Raw genomic sequence first — 25915 nt, 5'->3', positions numbered from 1 at the left:
ACTTCTCACTTTATAGAATAGAAACAAATTTTAACCCTAAATATCTCGTTTTCTGCTTGATAGATTTTTACTAAAATTTATACTATTGTAGACAGCAGTAGTCTCTATATACAGGTAAAATATAAACAAAATCTATCTTATAGTATTCGAGATATTTGAAGTTAAACTTCTCACTTTATAGAATAGAAACAAACTTTAACCCTAAATATCTCGTTTTCTGCTTGATAGATTTTTACTAAAATTTACACAATTATAGACAATAGTAGTCACCATATACAGGTATAATATAAACAAAATCTATCGAGTAGTTTTCGAGATATTTGAAGTTATTCTTTCCACTTTATAGAATAGAAACAAACTTTAACCCTAATTATCTCGTTTTCTGCTGGATAGATTTTTACTAAAATTTATACTATTATAGACAATATTAGTCTCCTTATACGGCTAAAATATAAACAAAATCTATCGTGTAGTATTCGAGATATTTGAAATTAAACTTTTCACTTTATAGAATAGAAACAAATTTAACCCTAAATATCTCGTTTCCTGCTCGATAGATTTTTACTAAAATTTATGCTATTGTAGACAGCAGTAGTCTCTATATACAGGTAAAATATAAACAAAATCTATCGTATAGTATTCGAGATATTTGAAGTTAAACTTCTCACTTTATAGAATAGAAACAAACTTTAACCCTAAATATCTCGTTTTCTGCTTGATAGATTTTTACTAAAATTTATACTATTGTAGACAGCAGTAGTCTCTATATACAGGTAAAATATAAACAAAATCTATCGAATAGTATTCGAGATATTTGTAGTTATACTTCTCACTTTATAGAATAGAAACAAACTTTAACCCTAAATATCTCGTTTTCTGCTTGATAGATTTTTACTAAAATTTACACAATTATAGACAATAGTAGTCACCATATACAGGTATAATATAAACAAAATCTATCAAGTAGTTTTCGAGATATTTGAAGTTATTCTTTCCACTTTATAGAATAGAAACAAACTTTAACCCTAAATATCTCGTTTTCTGCTTTATAGATTTTTACTAAAATTTATACTATTGTAGACAATAGTAGTCTCTATATACAGGTAAAATATAAACAAAATCTATCGTATAGTATTCGAGATATTTGAAGTTAAACTTCTCACTTTATAGAATAGAAACAAATTTTAACCATAAATATCTCGTTTTCTGCTTGATAGATTTTTACTAAAATTTATACTATTGTAGACAGCAGTAGTTTCAATATACAGGTAAAATATAAACAAAATCTATCGTATAGTATTCGAGATATTTGAAGTTAAACTTCTCACTTTATAGAATAGAAACAAACTTTAACCCTAAATATCTCGTTTTCTGCTTGATAGATTTTTACTAAAATTTATACTATTGTAGACAATAGTAGTCTCTATAAACAGGTAAAATATAAACAAAATCTATCGTGTAGTATTCGAGATATTTGAAGTTAAACTTTTTACTTTATAGAATAGAAACAAACTTTAACCCTAATTATCTTGTTTTCTGCTCGAGAGATATTTACTAAAATTTATACTTTTTTAGGCAATAGCAGTCTCTATATACAGGTAAAATATAAACAAAATCTATCGTGTAGTATTCGAGATATTTGAAATTAAACTTTTCACTTTATAGAATAGAAACAAACTTTAACCATAAATATCTCGTTTTTTTTCTGCTCGAGAGATATTAACTAAAATTTATACTATTTTAGACAATAGCAGTCTCTATATACAGGTAAAATATAAACAAAATCTATCGTGTAGTATTCGAGATATTTGAAATTAAACTTTTCACTTTATAGAATAGAAACAACTTTAACCCTAAATATCTCGTTTCCTGCTCGATAGATTTTTACTAAAATTTATACTATTATACACAATAGTAATCTCCATATATAAGTAAAATATAAACAAAAACTATCAAGTAGTTTTCGAGATATTTGAAGTTAAACTTTTCACTTTATAGAATAGAAACAAACTTTAACCCTAAATATCTCGTTTTCTGCTTGATAGATTTTTACTAAAATTTATACTATTGTAGACAATAGTAGTCTCTATATACAGGTAAAATATAAACAAAATCTATCGTGTACTATTCGAGATATTTGAAGTTATTCTTTCCACTTTATAGAATAGAAACAAACATTAACCCTAAATATCTCGTTTTCTGCTTGATAGATTTTTACTAAAATTTATACTATTGTAGACAGCAGTAGTCTCTATATACAGGTAAAATATAAACAAAATCTATCGTATAGTATTCGAGATGTTTGAAGTTAAACTTCTCACTTTATAGAATAGAAACAAATTTTAACCCTAAATATCTCGTTTTCTGCTTGATAGAATTTAAAATTTATACTATTGTAGACAGCAGTAGTCTCTATATACAGGTAAAATATAAACAAAATCTATCGTATAGTATTCGAGATATTTGATGTTAAAGTTTTCACTTTATACAATAGAAACAAACTTTAACCCTAAATATCTCGTTTTCTGCTTGATAGATTTTTACTGAAATTTACACAATTATAGACAATAGTAGTCACCATATACAGGTATAATATAAACAAAATCTATCGAGTAGTTTTCGAGATATTTGAAGTTATTCTTTCCACTTTATAGAATAGAAACAAACTTTAACCCTAAATATCTCGTTTTCTGCTTGATAGATTTTTACTTAAATTTATACTATTGTAGACAGCAGTAGTCTCTATATACAGGTAAAATATAAACAAAATCTATCGTATAGTATTCGAGATATTTGTAGTTAAACTTCTCACTTTATAGAATAGAAACAAACTTTAACCCTAAATATCTCGTTTTCTGCTTGATAGATTTTTACTAAAATTTACACAATTATAGACAATAGTAGTCACCATATACAGATATAATATAAACAAAATCTATCGAGTAGTTTTCGAGATATTTGAAGTTATTCTTTCCACTTTATAGAATAGGAACAAACTTTAACCCTAAATATCTCGTTTTCTGCTTGATAGATTTTTACTAAAATTTATACTATTGTAGACAATAGTAGTCTCTATATACAGGTAAAATATAAACAAAATCTATCGTATAGTATTCGAAATATTTGAAGTTAAACTTCTCACTTTATGGAATAGAAACAAACTTTAACCCTAATTATCTCGTTTTCTGCTCGAGAGATATTTACTAAAATTTATACTATTTTAGACAATAGTAGTCTCCTTATACGGCTAAAATATAAACAAAATCTATCGTGTAGTATTCGAGATATTTGAAATTAAACTTTTCACTTTATAGAATAGAAACAAACATTAACCCTAAATATCTCGTTTTCTGCTTGATAGATTTTTACTAAAATTTATACTATTGTAGACAGCAGTAATCTCTATATACAGGTAAAATATAAACAAAATCTATCGTATAGTATTCGAGATATTTGAAGTTAAACTTCTCACTTTATAGAATAGAAACAAATTTTAACCCTAAATATCTCGTTTTCTGCTTGATAGATTTTTACTAAAATTTATACTATTGTAGACAGCAGTAGTCTCTATATACAGGTAAAATATAAACAAAATCTATCGTATAGTATTCGAGATATTTGAAGTTAAACTTCTCACTTTATAGAATAGAAACAAACTTTAACCCTAAATATCTCGTTTTCTGCTTGATAGATTTTTACTAAAATTTACACAATTATAGACAATAGTAGTCACCATATACAGGTATAATATAAACAAAATCTATCGAGTAGTTTTCGAGATATTTGAAGTTATTCTTTCCACTTTATAGAATAGAAACAAACTTTAACCCTAATTATCTCGTTTTCTGCTGGATAGATTTTTACTAAAATTTATACTATTATAGACAATATTAGTCTCCTTATACGGCTAAAATATAAACAAAATCTATCGTGTAGTATTCGAGATATTTGAAATTAAACTTTTCACTTTATAGAATAGAAACAACTTTAACCCTAAATATCTCGTTTCCTGCTCGATAGATTTTTACTAAAATTTATACTATTGTAGACAGCAGTAGTCTCTATATACAGGTAAAATATAAACAAAATCTATCGTATAGTATTCGAGATATTTGAAGTTAAACTTCTCACTTTATAGAATAGAAACAAACTTTAACCCTAAATATCTCGTTTTCTGCTTGATAGATTTTTACTAAAATTTATACTATTGTAGACAGCAGTAGTCTCTATATACAGGTAAAATATAAACAAAATCTATCGTATAGTATTCGAGATATTTGTAGTTATACTTCTCACTTTATAGAATAGAAACAAACTTTAACCCTAAATATCTCGTTTTCTGCTTGATAGATTTTTACTAAAATTTACACAATTATAGACAATAGTAGTCACCATATACAGGTATAATATAAACAAAATCTATCAAGTAGTTTTCGAGATATTTGAAGTTATTCTTTCCACTTTATAGAATAGAAACAAACTTTAACCCTAAATATCTCGTTTTCTGCTTTATAGATTTTTACTAAAATTTATACTATTGTAGACAGCAGTAGTTTCAATATACAGGTAAAATATAAACAAAATCTATCGTATAGTATTCGAGATATTTGAAGTTAAACTTCTCACTTTATAGAATAGAAACAAACTTTAACCCTAAATATCTCGTTTTCTGCTTGATAGATTTTTACTAAAATTTATACTATTGTAGACAATAGTAGTCTTTATATACAGGTAAAATATAAACAAAATCTATCGTGTAGTATTCGAGATATTTGAAGTTAAACTTTTCACTTTATAGAATAGAAACAAACTTTAACCCTAATTATCTTGTTTTCTGCTCGAGAGATATTTACTAAAATTTATACTATTTTAGGCAATAGCAGTCTCTATATACAGGTAAAATATAAACAAAATCTATCGTGTAGTATTCGAGATATTTGAAATTAAACTTTTCACTTTATAGAATAGAAACAAACTTTAACCATAAATATCTCGTTTTTTTTCTGCTCGAGAGATATTAACTAAAATTTATACTATTTTAGACAATAGCAGTCTCTATATACAGGTAAAATATAAACAAAATCTATCGTGTAGTATTCGAGATATTTGAAATTAAACTTTTCACTTTATAGAATAGAAACAACTTTAACCCTAAATATCTCGTTTCCTGCTCGATAGATTTTTACTAAAATTTATACTATTATACACAATAGTAATCTCCATATATAAGTAAAATATAAACAAAAACTATCAAGTAGTTTTCGAGATATTTGAAGTTAAACTTTTCACTTTATAGAATAGAAACAAACTTTAACCCTAAATATCTCGTTTTCTGCTTGATAGATTTTTACTAAAATTTATACTATTGTAGACAATAGTAGTCTCTATATACAGGTAAAATATAAACAAAATCTATCGTATAGTATTCGAGATATTTGATGTTAAAGTTTTCACTTTATACAATAGAAACAAACTTTAACCCTAAATATCTCGTTTTCTGCTTGATAGATTTTTACTGAAATTTACACAATTATAGACAATAGTAGTCACCATATACAGGTATAATATAAACAAAATCTATCGAGTAGTTTTCGAGATATTTGAAGTTATTCTTTCCACTTTATAGAATAGAAACAAACTTTAACCCTAAATATCTCGTTTTCTGCTTGATAGATTTTTACTTAAATTTATACTATTGTAGACAGCAGTAGTCTCTATATACAGGTAAAATATAAACAAAATCTATCGTATAGTATTCGAGATATTTGTAGTTAAACTTCTCACTTTATAGAATAGAAACAAACTTTAACCCTAAATATCTCGTTTTCTGCTTGATAGATTTTTACTAAAATTTACACAATTATAGACAATAGTAGTCACCATATACAGATATAATATAAACAAAATCTATCGAGTAGTTTTCGAGATATTTGAAGTTATTCTTTCCACTTTATAGAATAGGAACAAACTTTAACCCTAAATATCTCGTTTTCTGCTTGATAGATTTTTACTAAAATTTATACTATTGTAGACAATAGTAGTCTCTATATACAGGTAAAATATAAACAAAATCTATCGTATAGTATTCGAAATATTTGAAGTTAAACTTCTCACTTTATGGAATAGAAACAAACTTTAACCCTAATTATCTCGTTTTCTGCTCGAGAGATATTTACTAAAATTTATACTATTTTAGACAATAGTAGTCTCCTTATACGGCTAAAATATAAACAAAATCTATCGTGTAGTATTCGAGATATTTGAAATTAAACTTTTCACTTTATAGAATAGAAACAAACATTAACCCTAAATATCTCGTTTTCTGCTTGATAGATTTTTACTAAAATTTATACTATTGTAGACAGCAGTAATCTCTATATACAGGTAAAATATAAACAAAATCTATCGTATAGTATTCGAGATATTTGAAGTTAAACTTCTCACTTTATAGAATAGAAACAAATTTTAACCCTAAATATCTCGTTTTCTGCTTGATAGATTTTTACTAAAATTTATACTATTGTAGACAGCAGTAGTCTCTATATACAGGTAAAATATAAACAAAATCTATCGTATAGTATTCGAGATATTTGAAGTTAAACTTCTCACTTTATAGAATAGAAACAAACTTTAACCCTAAATATCTCGTTTTCTGCTTGATAGATTTTTACTAAAATTTACACAATTATAGACAATAGTAGTCACCATATACAGGTATAATATAAACAAAATCTATCGAGTAGTTTTCGAGATATTTGAAGTTATTCTTTCCACTTTATAGAATAGAAACAAACTTTAACCCTAATTATCTCGTTTTCTGCTGGATAGATTTTTACTAAAATTTATACTATTATAGACAATATTAGTCTCCTTATACGGCTAAAATATAAACAAAATCTATCGTGTAGTATTCGAGATATTTGAAATTAAACTTTTCACTTTATAGAATAGAAACAACTTTAACCCTAAATATCTCGTTTCCTGCTCGATAGATTTTTACTAAAATTTATACTATTGTAGACAGCAGTAGTCTCTATATACAGGTAAAATATAAACAAAATCTATCGTATAGTATTCGAGATATTTGAAGTTAAACTTCTCACTTTATAGAATAGAAACAAACTTTAACCCTAAATATCTCGTTTTCTGCTTGATAGATTTTTACTAAAATTTATACTATTGTAGACAGCAGTAGTCTCTATATACAGGTAAAATATAAACAAAATCTATCGTATAGTATTCGAGATATTTGTAGTTATACTTCTCACTTTATAGAATAGAAACAAACTTTAACCCTAAATATCTCGTTTTCTGCTTGATAGATTTTTACTAAAATTTACACAATTATAGACAATAGTAGTCACCATATACAGGTATAATATAAACAAAATCTATCAAGTAGTTTTCGAGATATTTGAAGTTATTCTTTCCACTTTATAGAATAGAAACAAACTTTAACCCTAAATATCTCGTTTTCTGCTTTATAGATTTTTACTAAAATTTATACTATTGTAGACAGCAGTAGTTTCAATATACAGGTAAAATATAAACAAAATCTATCGTATAGTATTCGAGATATTTGAAGTTAAACTTCTCACTTTATAGAATAGAAACAAACTTTAACCCTAAATATCTCGTTTTCTGCTTGATAGATTTTTACTAAAATTTATACTATTGTAGACAATAGTAGTCTTTATATACAGGTAAAATATAAACAAAATCTATCGTGTAGTATTCGAGATATTTGAAGTTAAACTTTTCACTTTATAGAATAGAAACAAACTTTAACCCTAATTATCTTGTTTTCTGCTCGAGAGATATTTACTAAAATTTATACTATTTTAGGCAATAGCAGTCTCTATATACAGGTAAAATATAAACAAAATCTATCGTGTAGTATTCGAGATATTTGAAATTAAACTTTTCACTTTATAGAATAGAAACAAACTTTAACCATAAATATCTCGTTTTTTTTCTGCTCGAGAGATATTAACTAAAATTTATACTATTTTAGACAATAGCAGTCTCTATATACAGGTAAAATATAAACAAAATCTATCGTGTAGTATTCGAGATATTTGAAATTAAACTTTTCACTTTATAGAATAGAAACAACTTTAACCCTAAATATCTCGTTTCCTGCTCGATAGATTTTTACTAAAATTTATACTATTATACACAATAGTAATCTCCATATATAAGTAAAATATAAACAAAAACTATCAAGTAGTTTTCGAGATATTTGAAGTTAAACTTTTCACTTTATAGAATAGAAACAAACTTTAACCCTAAATATCTCGTTTTCTGCTTGATAGATTTTTACTAAAATTTATACTATTGTAGACAATAGTAGTCTCTATATACAGGTAAAATATAAACAAAATCTATCGTGTACTATTCGAGATATTTGAAGTTATTCTTTCCACTTTATAGAATAGAAACAAACATTAACCCTAAATATCTCGTTTTCTGCTTGATAGATTTTTACTAAAATTTATACTATTGTAGACAGCAGTAGTCTCTATATACAGGTAAAATATAAACAAAATCTATCGTATAGTATTCGAGATATTTGAAGTTAAACTTCTCACTTTATAGAATAGAAACAAATTTTAACCCTAAATATCTCGTTTTCTGCTTGATAGAATTTAAAATTTATACTATTGTAGACAGCAGTAGTCTCTATATACAGGTAAAATATAAACAAAATCTATCGTATAGTATTCGAGATATTTGATGTTAAAGTTTTCACTTTATACAATAGAAACAAACTTTAACCCTAAATATCTCGTTTTCTGCTTGATAGATTTTTACTGAAATTTACACAATTATAGACAATAGTAGTCACCATATACAGGTATAATATAAACAAAATCTATCGAGTAGTTTTCGAGATATTTGAAGTTATTCTTTCCACTTTATAGAATAGAAACAAACTTTAACCCTAAATATCTCGTTTTCTGCTTGATAGATTTTTACTTAAATTTATACTATTGTAGACAGCAGTAGTCTCTATATACAGGTAAAATATAAACAAAATCTATCGTATAGTATTCGAGATATTTGTAGTTAAACTTCTCACTTTATAGAATAGAAACAAACTTTAACCCTAAATATCTCGTTTTCTGCTTGATAGATTTTTACTAAAATTTACACAATTATAGACAATAGTAGTCACCATATACAGGTATAATATAAACAAAATCTATCGAGTAGTTTTCGAGATATTTGAAGTTATTCTTTCCACTTTATAGAATAGAAACAAACTTTAACCCTAAATATCTCGTTTTCTGCTTGATAGATTTTTACTAAAATTTATACTATTGTAGACAATAGTAGTCTCTATATACAGGTAAAATATAAACAAAATCTATCGTATAGTATTCGAAATATTTGAAGTTAAACTTCTCACTTTATGGAATAGAAACAAACTTTAACCCTAATTATCTCGTTTTCTGCTCGAGAGATATTTACTAAAATTTATACTATTTTAGACAATAGTAGTCTCCTTATACGGCTAAAATATAAACAAAATCTATCGTGTAGTATTCGAAATATTTGAAGTTAAACTTCTCACTTTATGGAATAGAAACAAACTTTAACCCTAATTATCTCGTTTTCTGCTCGAGAGATATTTACTAAAATTTATACTATTATAGACAATAGCAGTCTCCTTATACGGCTAAAATATAAACAAAATCTATTGAGTAGTTTTCTACTTATTTGAAGTTAAACTTTTCTCTTTATAGAATAGAAACAAACTTTAACCCTAAATATCTCGTTTTCTGCTTGATAGATTTTTACTAAAATTTATAATATTATAGACAATAGTAGTCTCTATATACAGGTAAAATATAAATGAAATCTATCGAGTAGTTTACGAGATATTTGATGTTTAAGTTTTTTCTGTGTAAAACGAATACAAAGTTTAACCCTAAATATCTCTTTTCCTGCTCGACCGATTTTCGTAAAACTCCAAAACGTAGTTTAATCAACTCTTAATATTTTAAACTGTAAGTTTTTGTTAAGGTGTTTATATCAGTCATAGAGCTAAGTTTTCTCTTCAATTTGGTATAGAATTCATTAAAATCTGATAAGTAGGAAAGGAGATATAAAGGTTATTTATATCTCATTACTTATATTTATATATTTTTTTTTTTGGCATCATGGTTTTATAAACATATAATGAGTAGTTTAATACTTTTTATTAAAACCAATGTGAGATGAGTGTTATATTTTAGTGAACCATTTTGTAGATAATAATGGTTCGCATTTGTTTCTGTGATATTTCATGGAATATATTAATGGGATTATGGGTACTTGCTGATTGGCGTTTAATCAACCCTTATAGTTAACTTTTCAAGCAGTAAGTTTTTGAAGTAGATTTTTGAATCTATTGGATAGATTTTTCTTTTTGTCCTTTGATGGGAAGAAGATGAGATTTAAAAAAGTTTGTGGGATAATATGATGAATAATTACATCCTATCTTAAGAGATAATAGAAAGAAACTAGCAATTACAGTAACTTCCATAAGATGGTGATAACATTTCTTCTTCTTGTGGGAAGTTAGAGAAATTAAACTGTTATCACAATTACTTCTCCTAAAGATCTTTCCGCTCTTTGATCTGCAATTACAATTCTTTTTCCCAAAAAGGGCAAAGAGAATTTTTAAACTGGGAATGCGGCATGTTTGCCATACTTTCCCCTTGATAGGTGTAAGAGCAGGATGGCATTTAAATATTAGACGCTCTTAAAGCTTCTACACGAGATTCCTCCTTTATTTCCGGGGCTGTTGTTGTTGTTGTTACGAAGATAGGTATTTAGAGCAGATAATTTCCTTAATATTGGGTAGGTGTGGTAATCGACGGGAGTCCAGTCTTAGGAGTAAGGATTAGCACTCTGCCTGGTGGCAGGGCTCTCTAATGGGGACTGTTTCTTGGGACGGATCATCTTCTAGTCTTGGATCTTGGTGCCTATAAAGAGGTCTTGATCAGGTGGACATAGTAAGATTGTTGAAAACAATATTTTGGTCTCCCGTTTTCCATGTTTTAATATAAATTTATTGGGTGAAACGTTATTCTACTTTTATACATGTTGAAAACGGATTTAACCAAATTACAACAAAATTATCAAACAGAGCAAATTTCAACAGCTTAGTATAGCCACCATAAAAATAAGACAATACACACAGTTAAGTCCAAAGTAAAATTGGTAAGAAATGCAGTAAGAATGCCAACTAAATAACGCTTAACACAAATAAACTTCTATTCAGTTAAAACAGCTGTAAAACCTTCCAAACAGCTGAAGAAAGTAGAATGACGTCATTGCCGTTAAACAGCTGTATTTATTAGTGCTTTGACCGCCACGGCGTGAACCCAAAACAAAATTACCTTCTTTTGTTTTTATTGGATACAATAAAAATTCTTATTTAATTTATTAATTTTATAAAAGACAAATTATACTTGTTTTATTGCATGATAATAAAATATATTAAATTCTATCCAGTCTAAATCCAGCATTTCTTTTTTATTTTCCATTAAGTAATAAAAGTAATTACTTATATTATATTTAATTACAACGATGTTTTACAAAATTTAACAAAATTAAGTTTTTCAAATATTGTTGCCAATCACCATAAAACTGTTTCGAAAGGTAAAGATTTGAATTTTTTTTTTTTTATTGGCTGGAACGAATGGAATTCTCTTTATTTTTTTATTCTTGGCCAGCTTGACTTAGCACCCATTAACCCACTTTTAGAGCTATTTCAGGGACTTCTTGCTTCTCTAGACTAGGGATGAAAAAGATGCCCTTTTAGGACATCCTTACAGTGTGAATGGCAATCTCCTCATATTGACGACCTCCTTTCAGCAAGTTTCTCTTACACAAATAAGAGAAAACAAGAAGTTTCTCTTACACAAATAAGAGAAAACAAGAAGTTTCTCTTACACAAATAAGAGAAAACAAGAAGTTTCTCTTACACAAATAAGAGAAAACAAGAAGTTTCTCTTACACAAATAAGAGAAAACAAGAAGTTTCTCTTACACAAATAAGAGAAAACAAGAAGTTTCTCTTACACAAATAAGAGAAAACAAGAAGTTTCTCTTACACAAATAAGAGAAAACAAGAAGTTTCTCTTACACAAATAAGAGAAAACAAGAAGTTTCTCTTACACAAATAAGAGAAAACAAGAAGTTTCTCTTACACAAATAAGAGAAAACAAGAAGTTTCTCTTACACAAATAAGAGAAAACAAGAAGTTTCTCTTACACAAATAAGAGAAAACAAGAAGTTTCTCTTACACAAATAAGAGAAAACAAGAAGTTTCTCTTACACAAATAAGAGAAAACAAGAAGTTTCTCTTACACAAATAAGAGAAAGTTAATTAAATAAAATTATAAATAAACTGTTCAAAAAAAGATTGGAAATCAATTAAAAAGGGAAAAAGAAAATCAATAAAATAAATACGAGAACTCTTATTTTGACTTTAAACTTTTTTTTATATGGGGTAAAATTAGTTTAGGAAATAATGAAGTTGGCTACACTGAAAGGAATAGCTTCTTCATTAATTTATTTTTCTTTTCAGGATTACGCACGGACATAAATTGTATAAAGTGCATTGGATGTTTTGGTTTCAGAAAAATATTTGAGATTTTCCCTATTTATATTACAACCTTTCAGAACTTCCTTTGATGTCTATTTTATGCCGTCCTTTAGTTTTACTTCCGTATTTAATTAGATTCTGTTAATTCTTCCTCTTTGCCAATTTCTTTCCAAATTAACTACTTAACATGGCGGATAGGCAGGTGTTAATTCAGGGGGGACTTTTTTGTTTACCTTCTCTCTTTACTTTCTAAGTCCCCTTTGAGTTTCTCTTTTTGAGAAAAAAAAGCTTCTTCATCCCGAAAAGCTGATCAAATCAAAGCTTTCCAAATACTGCAAAGTTCTTGAAAAGGTGGGAATTTTGGTAGAAGTTTAATTTGGTGAAAATTAAATTGATTTAAAAGTTAATAATGAAGTAGGGATGAAGAAATAGGGAAGACATGATTCGTGATTAAATCTTCCCAATATATCGTTTGAAGACCCTATCCAAGTGTCCATCAGAAGCTGATGGAGTGTCAGACCATTCACAGTCCTTAGGGATCCATCTGGTTTAAAAACATACTAAAACATCTGGTACAAAACATATACTAAATCTACCACTTTTATCCTAGAACATTTATCCTGGTTTAAGGATACATCTGAGAGAGAGAGAGGAATTTTCCAGATTTCTTCTACAGTGATTAGAACTAAATGTGACCGAAACGTCAGGGAAATTGAAGAAAATTGTCCCGTTATTTCCCGGAGAAAGTCGAGACAGCGTTCACACCAGAGTATTTCACACAAATTCCAAGTTTCAAGATAATTTTATCACGTGAACAGAGATAAGTGAAAATCACGTATGATTTAATACCAGATTTTTTTGCATTTAAATATTATTTAGACCTTAACAATATATACACATTTTCAATTATTTTCAAGAGTATTTATTGAATATAAATTCTTCTTTTAAAATTCTGCGATGATAGTCTACACCTTCCGGCCGAGTGCTCAAAGACTACCCCCTTCCCCAATACAGCTGATCAAACAAGTCTGGAATACTTGACCAACACAAAAGGAGGTAAATATGTCACAGATATTTTTTGGTAAACACCTTTTTAAATTGAATAGAAATTATTTTAAGGCATTATTTTGGATTATTTTAAAATGGAAATCCATAAATTCTGATCCAAAAGTCTAATTTAAGAGTATTAATAATTTTTATTAAAAGTTCTGTTGAAAAAAAACAAAGGACTGCTTTACTTTCATACAAGGCGCGGTTAGAGGCTAGACCCGCAAAGCTAAGATGTATTGCGGTACTAGGCTATATTCCCCGGTCTATACCTTTAATGGTTAATATGAGAAATTTACAGTAAAGTATGTTTGCTAGTCGCCACGGTAGCCGAGCGGCTAGAGGCTAGACCCGCAAAGCTAAGATGTATTGCGGTACTAGGCTATATTCTCCCGGTCTACACCTTTAATGGTTAATATGAGAAATTTACAGTAAAGTATGTTTGCTAGTCGCCACGGTAGCCGAGCGGTTAGAGGCTAGACCCGCAAAGCTAAGATGTATTGCGGTACTAGGCTATATTCCCCGGTCTATACCTTTAATGGTTAATATGAGAAATTTACAGTAAAGTATGTTTGCTAGTCGCCACGGTAGCCGAGCGGCTAGAGGCTAGACCCGCAAAGCTAAGATGTATTGCGGTACTAGGCTATATTCTCCCGGTCTACACCTTTAATGGTTAATATGAGAAATTTACAGTAAAGTATGTTTGCTAGTCGCCACGGTAGCCGAGCGGTTAGAGGCTAGACCCGCAAAGCTAAGATGTATTGCGGTACTAGGCTATATTCCCCGGACTATACCTTTAATGGTTAATATGAGAAATTTACAGTAAAGTATGTTTGCTAGTCGCCACGGTAGCCGAGCGGCTAGAGGCTAGACCCGCAAAGCTAAGATGTATTGCGGTACTAGGCTATATTCTCCCGGTCTACACCTTTAATGGTTAATATGAGAAATTTACAGTAAAGTATGTTTGCTAGTCGCTACGGTAGCCGAGCGGCTAGAGGCTAGACCCGCAAAGCTAAGATGTATTGCGGTACTAGGCTATATTCCCCGGACTATACCTTTAATGGTTAATATGAGAAATTTACAGTAAAGTATGTTTGCTAGTCGCCACTGTAGCTGAGCGGTTAGAGGCTAGACCCGCAAAGCTAAGATGTATTGCGGTACTAGGCTATATTCCCCGGACTATACCTTTAATGGTTAATATGAGAAATTTACAGTAAAGTATGTTTGCTAGTCGCCACGGTAGCCGAGCGGCTAGAGACTAGACCCGCAAAGCTAAGATGTATTGCGGTACTAGGCTATATTCCCCGGACTATACCTTTAATGGTTAATATGAGAAATTTACAGTAAAGTATGTTTGCTAGTCGCCACGGTAGCCGAGCGGCTAGAGGCTAGACCCGCAAAGCTAAGATGTATTGCGGTACTAGGCTATATTCTCCCGGTCTACACCTTTAATGGTTAATATGAGAAATTTACAGTAAAGTATGTTTGCTAGTCGCCACGGTAGCCGAGCGGCTAGAGGCTAGACCCGCAAAGCTAAGATGTATGGCGGTACTAGGCTATATTCCCCGGACTATACCTTTAATGGTTAATATGAGAAATTTACAGTAAAGTATGTTTGCTAGTCGCCACGGTAGCCGAGCGGCTAGAGGCTAGACCCGCAAAGCTAAGATGTATTGCGGTACTAGGCTATATTCTCCCGGTCTACACCTTTAATGGTTAATATGAGAAATTTACAGTAAAGTATGTTTGCTAGTCGCCACGGTAGCCGAGCGGCTAGAGGCTAGACCCGCAAAGCTAAGATGTATTGCGGTACTAGGCTATATTCTCCCGGTCTACACCTTTAATGGTTAATATGAGAAATTTACAGTAAAGTATGTTTGCTAGTCGCCACGGTAGCCGAGCGGCTAGTGACTAGACCCGCAAAGCTAAGATGTATTGCGGTACTAGGCTATATTCCCCGGACTATACCTTTAATGGTTAATATGAGAAATTTACAGTAAAGTATGTTTGCTAGTCGCCACTGTAGCTGAGCGGTTAGAGGCTAGACCCGCAAAGCTAAGATGTATTGCGGTACTAGGCTATATTCCCCGGACTATACCTTTAATGGTTAATATGAGAAATTTACAGTAAAGTATGTTTGCTAGTCGCCACGGTAGCCGAGCGGCTAGAGGCTAGACCCGCAAAGCTAAGATGTATTGCGGTACTAGGCTGTATTCCCCGGACTATACCTTTAATGGTTAATATGAGAAATTTACAGTAAAGTATGTTTGCTAGTCGCCACGGTAGCCGAGCGGCTAGAGGCTAGACCCGCAAAGCTAAGATGTATTGCGGTACTAGGCTGTATTCCCCGGACTATACCTTTAATGGTTAATATGAGAAATTTACAGTAAAGTATGTTTGCTAGTCGCCACGGTAGCCGAGCGGTTAGAGGGTAGACCCGCAAAGCTAAGATGTATTGCGTTACTAGGCTATATTCTCCCGGTCTACACCTTTAATGGTTAATATGAGAAATTTACAGTAAAGTATGTTTGCTAGTCGCCACGGTAGCCGAGCGGTTAGAGGGTAGACCCGCAAAGCTAAGATGTATTGTGGTACTAGGCTATATTCTCCCGGTCTACACCTTTAATGGTTAATATGAGAAATTTACAGTAAAGTATGTTTGCTAGTCGCCACGGTAGCCGAGCGGTTAGAGGGTAGACCCGCAAAGCTAAGATGTATTGCGGTACTGGGCTATATTCCCCCGGTCTATACCTTTAATGGTTAATATGAGAAATTTGCAGTAAAGTATGTTTCTTAGTCGCCTCCGTCTTCGACACCTAATTTGGTAGTTGGCCGTAAAGTCTACCTGAAAAAATAGGCTTTACTTTTACTCTGTTGATTTTCGATTTTGAAAATATTTTCACTTTATGGTTATTATTTTTATTGCAACAATTTTGCAAACTCCAAGAACTAAAAAAAAGCCTCCAGGGGCCCCGCATTTTAACAGACTTTTAATCTGATTTTTATTTTAATTAAAAAGCGATCGTCAAGAGGACAATTGTAGCCATTTTTTTTTACAAATAATTTAAATTTTTTACAAAACGATGTTTAATGTGATTTTTCAAAGTAAATATTAATGTAAAGATTACAAAGGTAAAATTCATGACATTGTGAAGTGTATCATATTACTTTACTTCCAAAATTTAATTTAAAATTAATTTATTTAGGATTGGTAATTTGAGAACGAAACTAAAATACAACAATTAGATATGAAAGAGATTTTTACTTCTACAGATTTTATGTAAACTGATCTTGATCCCACCTGAGTAGGACCGCTGAGTGGGTTAGTGAAGAAAACTTCTTATCAGAAATCATAGGGTTCAAGTTCCAGTCTTCCTTTGGGTTTTCCTAACAGCTCACTGTCCAGCTGTTCTCAACGAGAGAACACACTGGTCCTAAAGCCGGAAGTGTGAACACTCACAAGACTTTAACTTACTAAACTCCTGAGGTTCCGCCTTACGGATACTTTTACACACAATTTAAAATTCCTAAAATGAATTTTCTCATTAAAAAAAAAAAATGTATTTGATCAGTAAATTTAAGTACTTCCGCCAGAAAGATTTCGTTCACTTCTAGTGTGACTCAATGAAATTCTAAAGTTTTATCTTCTTGCGTTTTGTTGTTTTCGAGATATTTTTTTTTGGATTTTTTTGATGCAAAAGGTCGTAAAAAATCACTTTTTTAATCTCAGCAGACTTGAAAAAAACAAAAAAAAACAAAACGGAAGTTTCCGGTAAAAAATGGTTAAAAACTATTCAAAACATGCTTTAGACCAATCATTATGGCTTCAAAAGTTTCATTAGAGAACAATGACGTTAGTAGGCTTTTAGCGAAAAGCTATAACGTCACGCTATCTTTAACAGAATCATTTTATTTACCACACGTATAAATTGTTGAGGTAAACACTGCCCTTTCTGATACTGATAGTCTTCAAGGTTTGAAGGAAATTCAATTACGTCACCTGCGGCAAGCGGAAGTATGTACTACGTATCGTGACGTAGTTTTGATTTGGAATTTCTCCACCGGAAATAATTATTTTTTTTTGTGGTCGCCTGAGCCTAGTGTTGTTCAAGAGCTGTGAGCTATAAGGCTATAAGGTTTGAGCTTTGCGCGCTCTGACTCGAGTCAGGAACACGAGCTGAAGCCTCACAGAGAGCTCGGTGAGCCTCCAAGGCTCGGCTCAAAAGGCTCGAGCTTTTTTTTTCCTTTGTTCTTTATATGAAGCATTTTATTTGTACTAGTTAATAAATTCATTTCTTACAACAAAATAAACTTATGATAATGAATCTTTGTAACCTATTTTTGAATAAATGAATACAATAATTTTTAAAATGTTCGTTGCTGATTGGATTACTCGTCATTCTTTAAGAATTTTTAAAAGGCTCGCACTTTGTGAGTGCCTTCAACTCCAGCTTTATGAGCCTCCGAACTTGAGCTTCACGGCTCCAGCTTCGAGGGCTATAAAGCTCGAGCTCTGAAGGCTCAAGCCGTAAAGGCTTGAGGCGAAGATCGACTCGGTTGAGCAACATTACCTGAGCCAGTCCAATTGCTTGTTCTGTGTACAACTTAACTCAAAAAACGAAAAATTTTTTTGGGGGAAATTCAAAATGTAATTCGCTGATTTAGGTGCCAAATGTTCAAAGGTTTTAAGCAAACCGGAAAAGGACCACTTTACTCAATCGATATTTCTCTTTCTTAAGACTTTTTTTTTAAAACTTGGTATTCTTATTGTGAATAAGTAATTCTGTAGCAGTTACTTAAAACAAATCTATGAACCGAACGTACCATTTCACAGAAACGTTGTTGCAGTTTTTCTCGATTATTTATTTATTTTTTTAAATGGTATTTGAAGTGAATGTTTTGGTAGTGAGTTACCATTTAGTAAAAATTCCTATCAATTATTTATTCATTTTTTTAAATGGTATTTGAAGTGAATATTTTGGTAGTGAGTTACCATTTAGTAAAAATTCCTATCGATTATTTATTCATTTTTTTAAATGGTATTTGAAGTGAATGTTTTGGTAGTGAGTTACCATTTAGTAAAAATTCCTATCAATTATTTATTCATTTTTTTAAATGGTATTTGAAGTGAATATTTTGGTAGTGAGTTACCATTTAGTAAAAATTCCTATCGATTATTTATTCATTTTTTTAAATGGTATTTGAAGTGAATATTTTGGTAGTGAGTTACCATTTAGTAAAAATTCCTATCGATTATTTATTCATTTTTTTAAATGGTATTTGAAGTGAATGTTTTGGTAGTGAGTTACCATTTAGTAAAAATTCCTATCGATTATTTATTCATTTTTTTAAATGGTATTTGAAGTGAATGTTTTGGTAGTGAGTTACCATTTAGTAAAAATTCCTATCGATTATTTATTCATTTTTTTAAATGGTATTTGAAGTGAATGTTTTGGTAGTGAGTTACCATTTAGTAAAAATTCCTATCGATTATTTATTCATTTTTTTAAATGGTATTTGAAGTGAATGTTTTGGTAGTGAGTTACCATTTAGTAAAAATTCCTATCGATTATTTATTCATTTTTTTAAATGGTATTTGAAGTGAATGTTTTGGTAGTGAGTTACCATTTAGTAAAAATTCCTATCAATTATTTATTCATTTTTTTAAATGGTATTTGAAGTGAATATTTTGGTAGTGAGTTACCATTTAGTAAAAATTCCTATCGATTATTTATTCATTTTTTTAAATGGTATTTGAAGTGAATATTTTGGTAGTGAGTTACCATTTAGTAAAAATTCCTATCGATTATTTATTCATTTTTTTAAATGGTATTTGAAGTGAATGTTTTGGTAGTGAGTTACCATTTAGTAAAAATTCCTATCAATTATTTATTCATTTTTTTAAATGGTATTTGAAGTGAATGTTTTGGTAGTGAGTTACCATTTAGTAAAAATTCCTATCAATTATTTATTCATTTTTTTAAATGGTATTTGAAGTGAATATTTTGGTAGTGAGTTACCATTTAGTAAAAATTCCTATCGATTATTTATTCATTTTTTTAAATGGTATTTGAAGTGAATGTTTTGGTAGTGAGTTACCATTTAGTAAAAATTCCTATCAATTATTTATTCATTTTTTTAAATGGTATTTGAAGTGAATATTTTGGTAGTGAGTTACCATTTAGTAAAAATTCCTATCGATTATTTATTCATTTTTTTAAATGGTATTTGAAGTGAATGTTTTGGTAGTGAGTTACCATTTAGTAAAAATTCCTATCAATTATTTATTCATTTTTTTAAATGGTATTTGAAGTGAATATTTTGGTAGTGAGTTACCATTTAGTAAAAATTCCTATCGATTATTTATTTATTTTTTTAAATGGTATTTGAAGTGAATGTTTTGGTAGTGAGTTACCATTTAGTAAAAATTCCTATCAATTATTTATTCATTTTTTTAAATGGTATTTGAAGTGAATATTTTGGTAGTGAGTTACCATTTAGTAAAAATTCCTATCGATTATTTATTCATTTTTTTAAATGGTATTTGAAGTGAATGTTTTGGTAGTGAGTTACCATTTAGTAAATAATTCCTAGTTTCCACAGAATTTGGTTACGTATAATGCGGTGAATGAAAAGTTGTGTGTTCGTTCACATTATTATTATTATTGTAAATGGTGACGCAAAATCAAAGAGGTATCTTCAAAGACGCCTGGATCAGCTCCAAGAAATGGCTACGTCATATTTCCTCACGAAGAACATTTACTTACGGGGGAAGTCGCTGATTTTAGTATTTCTTTTGATTATATTTTATTGAGACGACTCCAATTTATAACTTGATGGTTAAATTAGTCTTCAAGCATCATCAAGTTTTTTCCCCATGATTGTGGACAATAGTAACATGAACAGTGCATAATTAATGTCTGCATTAGTAGCCGGACCGCCCTAAAATCTCACGAACTCTGGTTTTCAACATGCTAAGTATTAATTAAAGATAGATCTATAATGAAATTGTAACGAGGAACCTACTAAAAACTGCCCCTAATTACATTTGGTTCACTTATTTCTAACATTAGGTTTTTTTTTTTAAGTTAGACATTACTTTTAGTGATGTCACTTTTTCGCCCTCAAAAAGTATTTCCGGTGAGATCTCCCAATCGGAAGTATAACAATTACAATACGATCTTTTACTAGAAGTGGAAGAGGGAGAAGGAATTTTTTTTTTTATTAACCATTAAAGGTATTGACCGGGGAATATAGCCTAGTACCGCAATACATCTTAGCTTTGCGGGTCTAGCCTCTAACCGCTCGACTACCGTGGAGACTAGCAAACATACTTTACTGTAAATTTCTCTTATTAACCATTAAAGATATAGACCGGGGAATATAGCCTAGTACCGCAATACATCTTAGCTTTGCGGGTCTAGCCTCTAACCGCTCGACTACCGTGGAGACTAGCAAACATACTTTACTGTAAATTTCTCATATTAACCATTAAAGGTATAGACCGGGGAATATAGCCTAGTACCGCAATACATCTTAGCTTTGCGGGTCTAGCCTCTAACCGCTCGACTACCGTGGAGACTAGCAAACATACTTTACTGTAAATTTCTCATATTAACCATTAAAGGTATTGACCGGGGAATATAGCCTAGTACCGCAATACATCTTAGCTTTGCGGGTCTAGCCTCTAACCGCTCGACTACCGTGGAGACTAGCAAACATACTTTACTGTAAATTTCTCATATTAACCATTAAAGGTATAGTCCGGGGAATATAGCCTAGTACCGCCATACATCTTAGCTTTGCGGGTCTAGCCTCTAGCCGCTCGGCTACCGTGGCGACTAGCAAACATACTTTACTGTAAATTTCTCATATTAACCATTAAAGGTGTAGACCGGGAGAATATAGCCTAATAACGCAATACATCTTAGCTTTGCGCGTCTAGCCTCTAGCCGCTCGGCTACCGTGGCGACTAGCAAACATACTTTACTGTAAATTTCTCATATTAACCATTAAAGGTATAGACCGGGGAATATAGCCTAGTACCGCAATACATCTTAGCTTTGCGGGTCTAGCCTCTAACCGCTCGACTACCGTGGAGACTAGCAAACATACTTTACTGTAAATTTCTCATATTAACCATTAAAGGTATTGACCGGGGAATACAGCCTAGTACCGCAATACATCTTAGCTTTGCGGGTCTAGCCTCTAACCGCTCGACTACCGTGGAGACTAGCAAACATACTTTACTGTACATTTCTCATATTAACCATTAAAGGTATAGACCGGGGAATATAGCCTAGTACCGCAATACATCTTAGCTTTGCGGGTCTAGCCTCTAACCGCTCGACTACCGTGGAGACTAGCAAACATAATTTACTGTAAATTTCTCATATTAACCATTAAAGGGTATAGACAGGGGAATATAGCCTAGTACCGCAATACACCTTAGCTTTGCGGGTCTAGCCTCTAACCGCTCGACTACCGTGGAGACTAGCAAACATACTTTACTGTAAATTTCTCATATTAACCATAAAGGTATTGACCGGGGAATACAGCCTAATACCGCAATACATCTTAGCTTTGCGGGTCTAGCCTTATAACCACTCGGCTATCGTGGCGACTACCAAACATACTTAACTGTACATTTCTCATATTAACCATTAAAGGGTGTAGACCGGGGGAATATAGCCTAGTACCGCAATACATCTTAGCTTTGCGGCTCTAGCATCTAACCGCTCCGGCTATCGTGGTGCCTGATTTCAATGAATATTTCAAATGTTTGAAGATTATGAGGTTGGCAGTATTGTGTTTATTGTGTCTCTGATTAGTTTCAAACTTTCAACCATCATCAGAGGTTGAATTTTATCTGTTTAGTGTAGAGAATTTGCTTTAAACTATATTTCTGTTCTTACACTATACTTGCGGACTGCTAGAACTGATAACATCAGCGATATATGAAGATCTGTGAGATAAAAGGGCCCCCTCCCCCACCAAAAAAAAAAAAACTCATCTAGAAAAGGGTATAAATCTAAATATAATCGTGGTTGCGGAGAAGGAAAAGAGTGAAAATCTAGAGCCGCCTCCAAACCTCCTTCCTCCGCCCCATAGTTGCTTAAGAAAACCCAGTATTTTCTCATTGCTTTAGTTTTTCCTCTCTAGTGAATCAACAAAAAACATCTTGTTCCGTCTTGAGTAGAATATGTAGCAGCATCTAGTGCAGTTTCGTAAAAAAAAAAAAAAAAAATGAAGGTGAGAATAGAAAAGGATAACGATTGTGGTGGCTGTGGCAAGCAACAGATTTTCCGGAACTCGTGTTCCGGAGCTGTTTGTTATTCACCAGCTTCCGGTGCTCTTCAGGCTCCATGTTTAGCCACCCCTACCACACTCTCTGTCTCTCTCTCTCTCTCTCTCTACACATTCGTATCTACTTAAATACATTATAGTAACATATACGTCTATCTGTCACTCACAAAGACACAAATAAATACTAAGTATTCACTTTATATTCAATACTTCTTTTTTTTTAGTTTCCCTGAGCGAGGTAACCAAAAAAAAAAAAAAAAAGTACGGCAATTGTTTTAAATTTTCACCGGAAGTGACCGCTTTGAAGCTTCCGGTACCCAAAAAATGGGGCTTTTTCAGAAATAAATATGTGTGGGTGTATGTGAATTTCTTTTTTTTTTTAAAAAGTAATACGCAGGAAGTAGGCAATTTTCCTTTAAAAAGTACTAAATAGGACGTCATACCAAAAGAAAAAAAAAATACAAATTTAATTGGGATAAAAATATTGAGATAAACAACTAACTTTATAAAAACATAAAGATAAAAAAAAAAATGGAACAAAATTAGGGACCAAAAAAAAAGGAACAAATAAAGAACAAAGCAGGACAGGAATCGAGGGGGAGCAAGGAACAGGACTATCCCAGTTTGGGGGGGAAGAATTGTTCTAATTAAGTCTAAAAATCGTAACTTTAAATTAATTACTGCTCTCGGAATAACATATAAGAGTTTTTTATATTATGTAGGGAAGCTTTGTATTTTTATGGGCATCGAGCTTTTTTTGGGATGGGGTGTCCCAATGTTTTGAGGGCTTTTTTTTTTTTTTTAATAAAAAAAGCTTCAAAACTTGTAATATAAGAATAACAATTGAATAATAATTAAATTGTTTGTTTATTTGTTTCAAAATGATGCTTTTCTTTTTATTGTGTGTGTGTGTGTAAGCAGCGTAAAGTTTGTTCAGTTTTTTTAAATTTTAGTTTTATTAATTACAGGGCAGAGTACGGGGGGTGGTGGTAAGTATAAAGTTGTAAAGGACTGTATTATATATAAATACAGGGTGATCCATTTAAAACGCACCAATCGCTAATAACTTTTTAGGAAATCAGAATTTTGAAAAAACTCACGAAGTAAACTATATGTTTATTTTGGTCTAGTTTACAAATTTTTCACCCCCGATGTTGTATCTTTATTTTTGGCGGAGTTACGGCCAAAAACCTGTGTAGGGTTTCATAAGGACCATTAGTTTTGACAATGATTATGAAAACTACATAAAAAACTGTGAAAAATGACGTTAACCCCATTTCGATATCCTTAATATTAGTTGCAGATATTTAAGATCAAAGTTACAATTTTATCTATTCGTGATCGGTTTTCAATAATAATTTTCCACCAGAAATACACCAGTTTTGGGAGGTCCTCTGACTGCAAAATATGTTATCTGTGACGCAAAGAACAAAAATAATAAGAATTGAAGATTTAAAAAAATGTAGTATAATGTAATGGTTATGGGTGAGTCAGAATAAATTTGTTTTATCATCAAATGAAAGCAACCATAACATCATGATACTGTATCCCGTATGCAAGACTTCTTGTCCTATGATTACGGTGCCAGGGAGGGGCGGATGTTGGTCTAGTGATCAAGAGCGTGGCTTTGTAAGTGGGAGGTCCCCAGTCCGAATCCCGCGTATAACTACACTATTAAAAAAGGTATTAAGATTCTTTAAGTAATAAGAATGACTGCATACGCTGGATTCGAACTGGGGATCTCCCACTTAAAAAGCCACGCTCTTGACCAACATCCGCCCCTCCCTGGCAAGATATTGTTACCGAAATCATATGTCAAGAAGTCTTGCATACTGGGTACATTAAAATGATGTGATGTTTGCTTTTTTTGATGATAATACAAATTTATTCTGACTCACCCATAACCATTACATTACACTACATCTTTTAAAATCTTCAATTATTATTATTTTTGTTCTTTGAGTCTCAAATAATATTTTTTGCAGTCAGAGGACCTCCAAAAACGTGTATTTCTGGTGGAAAATTAATATTGAAAACCGATCACGAGTAGATAAAATTGTAACTTTGATCTTAAATATCTCAACCAATATTAGGGATATCGAAACGGGGTTAACGTCATTTTTCACAATTTTTTATCTAGTTTTCATAATCATTGTCAAAACCAGTGGTCCTTATAAAACCCCAATTAGGTTTTTCCCTCTAACTCCGCCAAAAATAAAGATACAGCATCGGGGATGAAAAATTTGAAAACTAGACCCAAAAAAACATATAGTTTACTTCATGTTTTTTTTCGAAATTCCGCTTTCCTAAAAAGTTATTAGCGATTGGTGCGTTTTAAATGGATCACCCTGTATAAGACCCCTGGACAGGCTGTGCTTGAATGGTAATCTTGTTTAGTTGGGTACATAAAGAGGGCTCATGATTGTAGCCTCCCAAAAAATCAAAGGGGACACAATAATCTCAACTCCTCCAAAAAAAAAAGAAAGAAAAAAGTTTTCTCCTCCCAAGATAGTGGTCCTCAACTATTAATGTGGGGGGTCCTATTTTTGAACATTTTGAGGTTATAAAAAAAAAAAAAATAATAATGATTTAATTCACCTTATTTAAATTAGGCTTTACCTAACCTAAAATCCACTCCCTTTAATCTTAATTAAACCTACGTTGAAGGATTCTCTCCCCTAATTTCCCGATTATCATGCTGGATTTAACTTTAAACTTGTCGTTATAAATCCTGCTGAAGGCACTGAAGAGGGGTGGGATAGTGTAACTTTTAAGGTGAATCCCTACTCTTCTACAAAAACCATCAATTAACCCTAAATCCTTGCCTCCTAAATATGTTTATAAGTACTGTAGAATTTATTCTTTAAGTAAAAACTCCAGGTTTTTTGTTTTTTTTTTAAAGAACCAATTTACCGGATTCCCTTCACATGGAAATTCCAAACTATCACTTCAAATCGGAAAT

The 25915-nt window shown here is 31.1% G+C and overlaps 1 protein-coding gene across 1 annotated transcript in view; it reads right to left on the bottom strand.

Moving 5' to 3' along the window:
* The window catches only part of LOC141453998 (uncharacterized), a 98736-nt gene that overhangs the window by 22583 nt on the left and 50238 nt on the right, over nucleotides 1-25915 (bottom strand). The gene's annotated exons all lie outside the window — the stretch shown is intronic.

Source organism: Rhodnius prolixus, unplaced genomic scaffold (assembly GCF_049639745.1).
Source record: "Rhodnius prolixus isolate KJV_2025 unplaced genomic scaffold, Rpr scaffold_9, whole genome shotgun sequence".
NCBI classification, from domain to species: Eukaryota; Metazoa; Arthropoda; class Insecta; order Hemiptera; family Reduviidae; genus Rhodnius; species Rhodnius prolixus.
Note: the sequence above shows the minus strand (reverse complement) of the source record. Positions and strands in the feature narration are given on the sequence as shown.